The following is a 12,573-nucleotide window of genomic DNA, read 5'->3' as shown; positions in this document are numbered from 1 at the left end:
AGCTCTCCAAAGTTTTTGCAAAATTCGATAAACTTATTTCTCCAAAAGAGCTCAAAAAGGTGAAGCAAGAAAAAGAGTCTTTGACTGTTCAGTTGTCTGAATCACTTGCCTTGATTGACTCTTTGAAATCTGAAAAATGGAATTGACTTCTAAAATAAATGCAAGTGTGTGCTATCGTGTTAACAAAAATTAAACAATGCGGAAAATAAATAACACAAGTATTTTTGTTAACGAAGTGGAAACTCAAGATGAGAAAAACCACTCCGAGGCAACCAAACCCAAGATATCCACTATTCAGAAGACAAGACTAGATACAAGATAGTAACACTCATATACCCCTGATGTAGTGGTCGTACCTTGCTCTTTAACGTGTAACACAACACGAACGCCTCCCAACCAGATCACCTACCTGAAGGGGTCTTCAATGGAATCATTTATCTTAGGCCGACCCCTAAGATAGACTTCAGTTATAGTGCAGCAACAGCTCCAATAACCTAATAAAATAACTCTCTAAGCTCTGATGGAATTTAGTACTGAATTCTTACAGTTCTTAATGCCCAGGGGCCTCTATTTATAAGCTGAGGGTTCAAATGGGCGACTGCTGTGATAAGTACGGACGTCGTCCTGACGGTGGACATGAGCCGTCCGGATGGACAGCTGTGCGACAGAATTTCTGAGATTTTCGCTGAAAATCTTTCCTGTTTGAGAGCTGCGTCTGGACAGTGACGCACTATCGTCCGGGCTGTCGCACATCCGCTGCAAGTAATTTCCATATAAGGCTTTGCGCGTCTGGACCAAGGGGAATGGCCGTCCGGACGGTTGATCTTCAACACGCAATTTCCATATCTGTTTAGTGAGCATCTGGACCAAGCTGGCTGACGTCCAACCGTATTTGAATTGTGATTCTTGCCTTATGTATGAGCGCGTCCGGACGGGAATCCACGTCGTCTGGATGGTTGCATCAATCTTCCCTTATTTGAATTTGGAAAGAAAATCTGAAGTTGATCGATCACTGGACGTCGTCCGGACGGGCTGCTGAGACGTCCGAAAGGATGCAAGCTGGAACAAAAGCTTCACGATACAATGGAGGGTCCGGACGAAAATCCACATCGTCTGGACGAATGATGCTTGTCTGTCGGGCGTCTGGACGGTATGGCACGTCGTCCAGACGACTAGAACTGTGGACAGATGAGCGTCTGGACGGGATGACACGTCGTCCGGATGGCTGGCAAGGAACCAAAATCTCTGACTTGTAAAACAGTGCAGAATCCTTTGAAACACTTATGAATAGTGGAATTCCTGTTAAAAAGCATCTTTACATACAAGTGATTTTGACCAATCAGAATGAGGCCAATTACAAACTAACAAAATCTGAGAATACCATGCTATTTGACATTATTAATAAACTTGAGAATAAATTAAAAGAATCTGAAGATCTCTTGAAAAAATTCTCTAGTGATAATTTAAAAAGCATGTCTTGTATTCATTCAAATATTCCTAACAAGCCTGGTTTACTTGTTGATGATTTGAGTGCTTCTACTTCACATGCTTCTGATTCTGAATTAGATTCCATTCTTATTTAGCCTCTGATAATAGTCACTGCTTGTTTGGATAATTCTTGCTTGAATAATTGTGTGAAGCCAAAATCCAAAGATACAGGTGCACAAGCTCATGGTAAGTTTGTCCCTACTTGTCATAATTGTGGGAAGATTGGTCATATTAGGCCAAATTGTTATTTGTTGAGATCCCATAGGCCTTGGATTAAGCAGAATGCTATGAGGAAAAGTGAAGTTGAAGATTCTTTCTCATCAAAATATGTCCCTCCTCATAGGAGACATACAAAATGTAAGGGCAATGTTATTTGTAAGAATGCTAATCATAATTCTGCAGAGAATGTCAAGAAGCATTCAAACAAAAGAAGCCAGCCTACCTGTCATCACTGCGTCATCACCGGTCACATCCGACCCAAATGTTCACAACTTTAAAAGTTGAAGGTTCAGAGGAAGCTGCCAACAAGAGCTACACCTCCGATGGCTCTTCAGGCTCCACGGCATCAGCAGAAGTTTGTTCCTGCCAATCAAAGTGGCAAATCAAAGAAGAACAAATCTAGGCGCTACAAGAGAAAGCCGCAGAAGCCCAATGGCAGCCATGGCTATGAAGGATTGCTGAGCCTAATACAAGGTATGCTCAGGAGTATGGCCAACATGGACATGACCCACAAACCATCTCCACGGCTTAAGCAGGTATGGGTCAAGAAGGATGAGACCATTCACCCTTTGAGGGGGAGTCGACTCACCTAGTAGGTTATATCTCCCATGCCAATGATTTTGGTTCCTAGATCCTAGTGCATGTCAGGTATGTTTGCATTGCATTGTCTATCTTGACATATCTTATTCATCCCTTGCATTCTGTTTGAGGAACTGTTTATTTTATCCCGCATATTTCTCTCTTGTTATCTTGAGAAACTTCTGCAGATTTTTTTTATTGGGATGACAATTAAAGCACGTTGGGTTGCTGCTTTTTTGTCTTGGTATTTCTAAACCTCTCTCCCTGAGGACAAGTTTGGTTTTACCTTACATGCTAGGATTAGATGTCATTTCCTTTTCCAGAAGCATGTCTTTGTTGTTTTTCTATTTATTGGTTTTCAACAAAAAAATAAAATAAAATAAAAAATAAAAGAAATTTGGGGAGAAGATATGAAATTTTATTTTTTTCTCTTGATAGCTATTCAGATATTGCATGTGTTTTTGCCTGATATCTCAGTTCATTGTGCATTGATTAAATATGCTTATATATGATTGAGAGTTCATGCATGATATCTGCTAAGTTTTCCTGTTGCATCTTAATGATAGATAGTTACTTTCCTCATGCGATAAAAATGTGCACTATCCAAGACTCCCCTAAGGTACATCATTTTCCTCTCTGACTTCTTGCTTCTAGAAATTCTAATGAGAGAGATGTCTTTGATTAAGATGGTCAAATTGACCACATGCTAGTTGAACCTAGAGCCTAAAAATTCTGGCACTCTCTAGGTTGCAACATCACTAGAATCAAGCAGTAACTCTTCAGTTTTCTGTGCTATATGCTTACATTCACTGCTTCTTTGCTGAAATAAGCCTTGTTCTTCATGGTGCAAGTAAAAGTTTACCTTGTCCTACATGGTACAAGTAAAACAATTAGGTGTTGCATCTTAGGGGGAGTGTATCAGATGAGGGTGGATAGACCCTAGTAATAAGGTTTGACTTTTGGCTGATCTTTCATTGATTTTCTCTCTTGCTTGGAAAATCTGGTTGCGTTTTGTCATATCAGTGAATTTCATACCTTATTGAGAAAGTCTTCATACACACACGCATTGCATGAGTTGAGTAATCTATTTAAAATTTCTATCTGCAGGGAAATTTGTGCTTATTGAATACTTAACTTTCATTTATATCTTTACATATTTTTACAATGCTATTTGACTATTTTATCAGTTGATTATACATGCGTGTTTTGAATCAAACTTTTGGGAAAAATATTTTTTTGCAAAATTTTCTCCAGTTTCAGATTTTTAGTGTGAAGCGTCCGGGCGGACCTATTCTTACGTCCGGATGAGCGCGGTCTTGCTGTACGTTGTCCTAGCAGTAGCCGTTTGGATGCCATGTCCAGACGGGATCTCTACAGGTTTAAGACTTGCATCTCTTTCTCTGTCATACACACATCTTTACATTTTTATTGATTTATCATGGCATGTTGTGTGTTTTTCTCGTGGATTTCTCTCGAGATTTTGGCATTCTTTGCACATCTTAATTGTGTCTTCTATTATGTCTTCTATTATTCCATCCCATGATCCCATGATCTTAATTGTGTCTTCTATTATTCTTTTAAGTTTTTGTGCTTTTAGAATATTGGAATATTTGTTGGGATATTTTCTTGAGATAATGTGCATGAAAATCCTACTTTGTCTGTGTGTTGGGTTGATATTGATATATTTGGGTCATTTGGATTGCTATCTTTGCTTTTGTACTACTTGGGCATCCAATTGATAGCTGTCATAATATCACCTTCTTTTTGGGACTAACTGGATCTAATATCTCTTTGTGGTGTTATTTTTGGAAATATTTATGTTTAAATCTTTTCAGGAATATGTCATCCAGCAGCTCCCAGCACAATATCTGACAGATGGATCCTTTGGAAAATTGACAGTTGTTGAAGTCGGATGTTCAAATTCCAAAGGTCTCAGGATTAAGATGAGCTTTTTCCCCTAGCTCATGCAGAGCCTTCCTTAGCATTCCCTCAGATCTGTTTCAGTTAGAAGTTCAGTGGTGAATCTCCTCATTTATCTAGCGAACCAGTTCCTTAGAGGATGTCAATCAAAGGATAACCAGTTTCAGGCTTTGCAAAATCAAGAGATTGAAGATATTTCAGTCCATGGTTCCTGGCTTCCTAAGCTAGAAGCTGAAGTAGTACAAATCCAGCTTTTTATACAGATTTCTCTCTGCTACTTGATTTCAGTGGATCAGTGGGATTTGGTACATGGAGGATTTTTGTTCCACTCTTTTGGGCCACTTGCAGACTCTTGTCTAGGACATTGAGGGGGAGTAATTGTTGTGTGGTTTTTCTCATTACTCTGTTTGACCCTTTTTCCCTTTGTGACAAAAAAGGGGGAGTAATTTTTGTTTGGACCGGGATTGTATTTTTAACCGGTCAAGTGATTTTTGTCCCAGAATGGCCAAAGGGGTAGTTTGTTAGTTTTTGTGTTGGCTGTATTCTATTGTACAAAATCACTTCTATGTAATGTTGCTGCTTTCACAGGGATACTACTTTATCCAGAGTCTACTCTTCAGCTATGTTCTTCAAGAAGATTCTATGAAGTTTTTAAGGAAGTTCATTTTGGTTCCCTGTCAGCTGTCTGAACGACATGGCTATACAGTTCGGACGCTCATTAGTCAGCAACATCCGCTCGGACGACGTGGTATTCCGTTCGGACGCTCATCTGTCAAAGCATAATCCATCCGGACGACGAGAACTTTACGTCTGGACGCCCATCAGTGTCTAGAAGCTTCAAACAGTTCAAGTTTGCATTTGTCCGGACGTAATGGTAAATCGTCCGGACGCTCATCAGAGTTCAAGAAGATCCCAACGTTCAAGTGCATCCGTGCGGACGACGTGGCTATACCATCCGGACGCCATTCGGTGTTTGACAAGCATTAGGGTTTTTGTCTCAAGACATAGTTATTGGAAGATGGCTACAACCGTCCAGATGATGTGTGATCCCATCCGGACGATGTCCTTTATAAGGCAAGACGTGCATACAAAGTTCAACCATCCGGACGTCAGTCTTCATGGTCCGGACGATCAAGCATCATATATGTAAATTGCGTGCACCAATTCAAACGTCCGGACATCAGCCTTCAAGGTCCGAATGCTCCAAGCTTTATTATGGTAATTAGGTGCAGCCGAAGTGCTACCGTCCGAATGCTAGGGCAACACCATCCGGACGTGGCCTTGTTATGGAAGCTTTCAGTGCTACTTTGGAAAGGTGGTTGCAGTTGACCATCCGGACGCTCGGTCAAGCCGTCCGGACACCCTCCGGTATTTTGGTCATAACGTTTTACTCAAATATTGGATTGGGACGAAATTGGCGTCGTTTGAAAGCTAACAAAATTTTATGTAAAATAGATGGTTCTGACTGCCATTATACTTGTCTGGACGGCTCCCGTCTTGACGGAAACATCAAGCATCCGGATGGCCCTACGAAAATTCTAGAATTGCTATTCGGACAAGGAAAAAGTTGCCTGTCCGAACGGCCAAGGCTCCCATCCGGAAGCGCGTGCTAGAGACTCCATTTTTTACTCAAATTAGGGCTTCTAAAGCCTATAAATAAGGGGTTCTAGGCATGCATTCGACACAGAATTCAATAGTGAATTCCTTATAGCTTAGAGAAGGTGTTTAGGGAGATATTGAAGATTTGCTAGCTCTCTAGCTTTTGCTAGTGTGTGATTTGATCAGCTGTGAAGTCTATCTTAGGGGTTGGCCCTAAGGTAAAGAATTCCATTGAAGACCTCTTCAGGTAGGAGACCTGGTTGGGAGGCGTTCGTGTTGGGTTACACATTAGAAAGCAAGGTACGACCACTCCATCAGGGGTATGTGAGTGTTACTACTTTGTATCTAGTCTTGTCTTCTGAATAGTGGATATCCTGGGTTTGGCTGCCCCGGAGTGGTTTTTCTCTTAATTAAGTTTCCACTTTGTCAACAAAATATTTGTCTCCTTTAATTCTGCATTTAATATTTTGTTGCACACTGTTCACACACAGTTGTTAAAATTAGAAGTCCAATAATTTTCATGTGTTTTGGAAAGAAATCCTGATCCTTGATCGAACACTGAGGGTTGTCCGAACGGGCTGTTGAATCGTCCGGATGGATGAAAGCTGGAGCAGTTCAAAGCTTCTCGACACAGAGGAAGGTCTGGACGGGAATCCACATCATTCGGACGGATGATGCTTTAGTCTGATGTGCGTCCGAACGGTCCAGACGGCTGATGCATTGGACAGCTGGGCGTCCGGATGGTATGACACGTCGTCTGGACGGCTGGCAGGGAACCGAATTTTCTGACTTGCAAACTGTGCAGAATCTTCTGGAAAAACTTCTGAATAGCGGAATCCCTGTTAAAAAGCATCATTAAAATGAAGTGATTTTGTCCAATAGAATGCGGCCAACTACAAACCACCAGTTTCTATCTTTAAGAGATGAGGAGTTTGGTTCTAACTAGATTAACTTTAGCTTATTAACTAAATCATGTTCAATCGTTTCCAGCCTTCTGGTGTTTAAGAAATGGATTGTGTTGGTTTCTTTAAAGTGCAGAGATGGACGTGGATTGTCCTGGGTTCAAGAAGAACTAAAATGGGCCCATTAATTATTAATGTTACATTTTCATTCAAATCAAGAGTAGTATTTTTCATGAGTGTTTTCGCACCCTAAACGGAGTCCAAAAATTATAAAATTTGGAAGGTAGATAGAAGACTTCAAGAAGAGCGTTCTGGATTTTGAACCAACCAAAACAGAGTTTTTTTGACCTTGTTTCTGTCATTCCAAAGTTTAACGTCCGTTTGAACTTTTATTAAATTGGAACTATAAATGTGTCTTAACAAATGAATATTTATTTTCATAAATATTCATATTTATTCTTTTGCCTTATTTTTAGGTCATAAATTCTATTTTAAGATATAATATTTTATATCTTAAAATCTCGGGCGTTACAATTATTTTATATGTTGAGGTTATTCTGTAGCGCCCCAGATTTTAAGACATAATTTATAATGGTTTAAATTAATTTTAAAACACTTTTAATAAGGCAAAAGAATAACTATGATTATTTATGAAAATAAATAATGTATTTCTGTTTTTAGAAACGTTTATAGTTGCAATTTGATAAAAACTCAAAACAGACCTTAAACTTTGGAATAACGGAAACAGGGTCAAACGAACTCCATTTTGGTCGATTCAAAAATGGAGACACTCGTTTTGAAGTCCTCTAGGTCCCCTCCAAATTTCATGATGTTTGGACATCGTTAAGGCCATGAAAACATCCGTCAAAAATACAACCCCTGTTCTGGACGGAAATTCACATTATTCATTAATGGGCCATCTGTGGACTTAACCCAACCCATTCTAATTGCTATCCACAAACCCAACCCATCTATCACATGTTATCTTCCTATGATCATGATGATTACATGAGTCATCACCCAACTCAACATGTGAAAGACCTATTTTTATACCTTAAAGAAATGCCATTAATTAATGTGTGTTAGATGATTAAATATGTTAGTGGAGGATATAATGATTCAACACCTAGTGCAACATCCCACTACATTTATTCCCTCCCCCTCTTATGATATAAGAATGAAGGATGTCTAGAATAGAATCTAGAGTAATCATAAAATGAAAGTAGTCTAAACAATATCTTGGTTTAACTTGTCAAAGTAAACCAGAAACTTTGATTGACCCAACCTAAGTCATAACGAACTCGGATTGAGTTGAACCAAAAAGAGAAAGTGTTCGTCTTGACGTCATCTATCTACTCTCAAAATTTCACAGCGATCGGATTAGATTTGACCATCAAAACGTTGTTTGGAGTAAGATGGCCTCTATTTGGACGAAAATTCATATATAGCATTATTTAATACTTCCTTTGATTTGGACAACTCATCACCCACTTCCTCTAATGTGTGCACTCATCACCACAAGTGTTGCCCACATCCCACATCTAGAATGCACCACCTTAGTGATGATGAAACCCATGTGCTTTGGAGATAAGGCTAAGATGCACCAATTCTCATCCATTAGATCAAAATGTATCTACTTGATCCTAACCATTCATTCTCTTATAAATAAGAACCATGGTGGAAGATGCAATACTCATTAAGCTTCACTCACTCACACACCTACAACCAAGAGAGAAAATTGTGAGATTTGTGTAGTTTTGTGTGGTTCAAGACTTGAAGTATGTGCTAAGAAGTATTTTGGTAAGCTTCTAATCATTAATTTCATTAATTTGATGATATAGGTTTTGATTTCATTACTTGTTTTATGAGTTGTTTAAAGACCCAATAAGCTTATGAGATAAAAAGAATTAAAAATAGAAGTAATATAAACTACTTTTATATTTCAATGTCCTCATGACTTTCATGAGTTGATCGTATTTATAAACTGCTTTTATATTTCATTGTCCTCATGACTTCATGAGTTGATCGTATTTATATTTCCTTTTATATTTCGTTGTCCTCATGACTTTCATGAGTTGATCGTATTTATATTTCCTTTTTACATTTCATTGTCCTCATGACTTCATGAGTTGATCGTATTTATATTTACTTTTATATTTCATTGTCCTCATGACTTTCATGAGTTGATCGTATTTATATTTCCTTTTATATTTCATTGTCCTCATGACTTCCATGAGTTGATCGTATTTATATTCCCTTTTCATTTCATTGTCCTCATGATTCTCATGAGTTGATCGTATTTATTCCTTATTGTCCTTATGATATATTTTAATCCTTCAAGTTCATATTTGGTAGCATTGGTTATATAGCCTCGTCACCAAATCATGAACCAAGGTTTTAAGATTTATTACGAGTGATCGTCTCAAACGTAATGAAGTGATGAATAATAAATATAAAAAGATGAGGGTCTATAAACAATGATTTGTTTGATAGATGATTGATAAATATATTATTGCATGGATGGATTTATATGCAGAAAAGAAGTTTAAAGGAACTACACGAAGAAGAGTGTAAGTATTTCTATACTTACTGAGGACGAAGCTGGTGGATTTTTCCATAATATTGTGTTTATTGTTCTATTTAATTTGTTCATTGCATGTGGCCGATCATGCATAGCATGTTGTGTCTAATAAAAAATAACGGCTGATAAGATAGCCATTTCATCAGTTGACTTGGGGGGTTAGAAAAGAACAAAGCTGATGTAGTAGCTAGGGGGAGTAAGGCTCATCAGTGAACCCTAAAAAGTGCGAGTCCGAAGTTCTAATAACAACTAATGCTGGGACCGGTAGGATTCCAGTAAAAACAGTTAAGACATCAAGTGTGAGGCAACGGGCGTAAACGAACAGGGATTTAATGGCCCTGGGTACGAGAGTCTGAAGAAAGATGATCATAAAATACCAAACTAAAAGGTTACTACGATGCATATTCATACAACCCATACATTTGCATTATACGCGTGGCTATAAAGCCATATCTGCATGTTAAGGAATTTATTAAGTAAATCAGTATTCACCTTATTATTGGAAACAGTGGACTCACTTTGGTTGTTTTGTGTTTTTGTTTCTATATATATATATATATATATATTCCGTTAATGCAGGTTAATAGACAAAGACCAGAACTCAAGAGGTTTTATAGCTAAGGACGCATAGTTTATATTTTGTTTGTAGTCTTCTGTGTTTATAGCATTTTATGTTGACAAGATTGCTAATGATTTATATGTATTCTTTTGTGTCATTATGGACACCTGTTTCCTTGTATCTGTTATAAGTATTTTCTAATGAATATCTAGAGGTATTTAATTTAAAAAGCTCTAATGTGTTATTTAATCCAAGCCTGTTGGACAAAAATATATTCCGCTGTGAGAGGTTATCTCTGATATAGTAACGTCACGTGGGAACCGGAGGTTTCTGCTTACGAATTTGCTGGTTCAAATTTGGGGCGTTACATATTCAATCAGCTATGATGTGTCATTGTAAAGAAAAAAAAATATTTTGCTGCCAATATTTAACTCTGATGAGGTCGTAATGTCACGTGGAAATCAAAATTTTCACTTATGCCTTTTTGTAAAAGGTGGGGCGTTACAGGCATATTGATACATGTAGCATGAAATCTCAGTCAACACATAACATAAAACATCATATAAAACTATGCCGTGATCGCTTTCCTGAACATTCATCTTTTATATTCTTACTTTCTCATCACTCTGGGACTTGTCCCGACGGCTTCTAGGATATCCTTTCGCATACATACTTATCATCATGATGAACTTACGAATCCTTGTGGGATTTGGCTATATTGAGGGTGTCGAACCTCAAAGATTATATAGGAATTGCTATCAAGTTTTTCAAGATTAAATATAACTTAATTAAAATAAGTTTGATTTGATTTTGTTTATAACTAAGTTAAATGCATAAAACTAAAGACATAAAAATAAAGATTTGTAGTGATGAGAGAAATAATAGGGGGTTGATTTCACCACTCATCGCATAACAATGGTCAATCATAAATTAACAAGGGAAATTCATACTATGCATGATATAGGGCTAGTCTCACTCGACTCGAGTAGTCAAGAAAATACCATCATTAAAGAATAAGTATAACCCATCTTCGGTTGGCACGGACCGTCTACCTAACCACTAAGATGCGGTACGACCCGTCTTCGGTAGGTATGGATTAGCTACGTCTTTAAAATGATACACACAATCAATGGAAGTGTATAACCCATCTTCGGTCGGTATGAATTGTCTATCTAAATTATACTAAACTAGGGTGTAGTATAATCTGTCTTCCCTAGGCATGGCCTATCTAACCCTCTTAATCATATGTCAATTAAAACCGTTGTATAACAATCATTCACATAATCACATAAAATATGAAGGATTAAGTCCAATCAATATAAAAGACTTTCTAAGACAAGATAAGAAATTCATAATGATTGAATATAGACATTAAGATCAATTCTCACAGTTATACAACCATCATGCATATAGAAAATCTCAAATTAAAATACAATTAAACCATGGTTACTTGGAAAGGGCTACATCAACACCCTATTACGAATTTTGCCGCTCATCGTGGTCCTGGGATGGCCTCCTACTATATTCTTCTCTTCTTCAACTTGTCAAGCTTCCAAGAAGAATTTTCTATCTAAAGCTAAGCACTCCTTCTCTTGAAGCTTAGGAGTCTATTTATAGGTAGCAAACAAGCCCTAGAAGCCCTAGGAATTCCAGAAAAATTGTACTTGAGTCTCTTAGTCAAATTAGGAAGCAATCCTAGTACAAATCGGAATAGGATTCGTCTAGATTTACGGTCATTATTGCGGGGCAATTTTGGCAATTTGTTGAATTTTTTTATTAGCTTTCCAACGCCACCAATTTCATTGAAATCCAAGACTTGAGTAGAAAGTTAAAATCAAAATACTCAGATATGTGTAGAATCCAAATTTGAATCAAATCCGATTTTGACTCTTATTGAAGAAATTCCGATTTAATCATTTCCTTGATTTAATTAAACTTAACCACATCTTCTAGGTCTACTATTATGATTGGTTAAGCCCAAAATCAATGGAATTAATTGCATGTTGCCATGTTTATTTAAAACCTGAAAACAATAAAACAACACAAAATCAAACAAATGACAATTATAAGGAATTAACATATGCAAGTTAAGGAGCTTGAATGTGCAACATTCTACGCTTATCAGTGTTCATGCTCATGCTTCATGCTTTAAAATCAACTTACTTTTGCATTCATGATCATGCATTGCTCAACAACATTTCACTTTCATACTTCACAAAACATAACATGAAATCCTTAACACATCAAACTTGTAAAACATATATTTTCTCTCAATCTCATAAACATTCTCAAAAGCTCATAAATCATCACCATCATCATATCTTAACATAATTCAAAGTATCAAAGCAATCTTAAAACATATATATATTCTCAAGATATCATCGGCTCGAGTTTAGCAAATATAGCATTTTGCATATTATAAAACTACAAAACTTAGTATCTTTTCTTAGTGAGTTGAATACTCACCATGGCTGCTTGACTAAGAGCTTATGAAGGAATCTCCATACGTAATCTTTGCAATGCACCACTGCATATTACATTGCAATGACACATTAAAACTAACCCATAATATCTCTTCTAACTCTAAATCCCACTTAGTTTTTGATTTTGCTCAAAAGCTAAGACTTGTGGAAAACCCATAAATTTCTAGGGTTCCAATTGACAATCCAACAACCAATAACACTAACCCATAAGATTATCTTACGGTTAGACACACAAATTGCTAA

At 37.3% G+C, this 12,573-nt stretch overlaps 1 long non-coding RNA gene across 1 annotated transcript; it reads left to right on the top strand.

Moving 5' to 3' along the window:
* Positions 1-8,419: 8,419 nt before the first annotated feature.
* Positions 8,420-10,054, top strand: LOC133881373 (uncharacterized). Its single transcript, XR_009902497.1, has 3 exons — positions 8,420-8,507; positions 9,244-9,277; positions 9,868-10,054. It is a non-coding gene; the product is annotated as an uncharacterized LOC133881373 (long non-coding RNA).
* Positions 10,055-12,573: the final 2,519 nt, after the last annotated feature.

Source organism: Alnus glutinosa, chromosome 11, assembly GCF_958979055.1.
Source record: "Alnus glutinosa chromosome 11, dhAlnGlut1.1, whole genome shotgun sequence".
In the NCBI taxonomy this organism is placed as follows: domain Eukaryota; kingdom Viridiplantae; phylum Streptophyta; class Magnoliopsida; order Fagales; family Betulaceae; genus Alnus; species Alnus glutinosa.
This window is presented reverse-complemented; position numbering and strand designations above follow the sequence as displayed.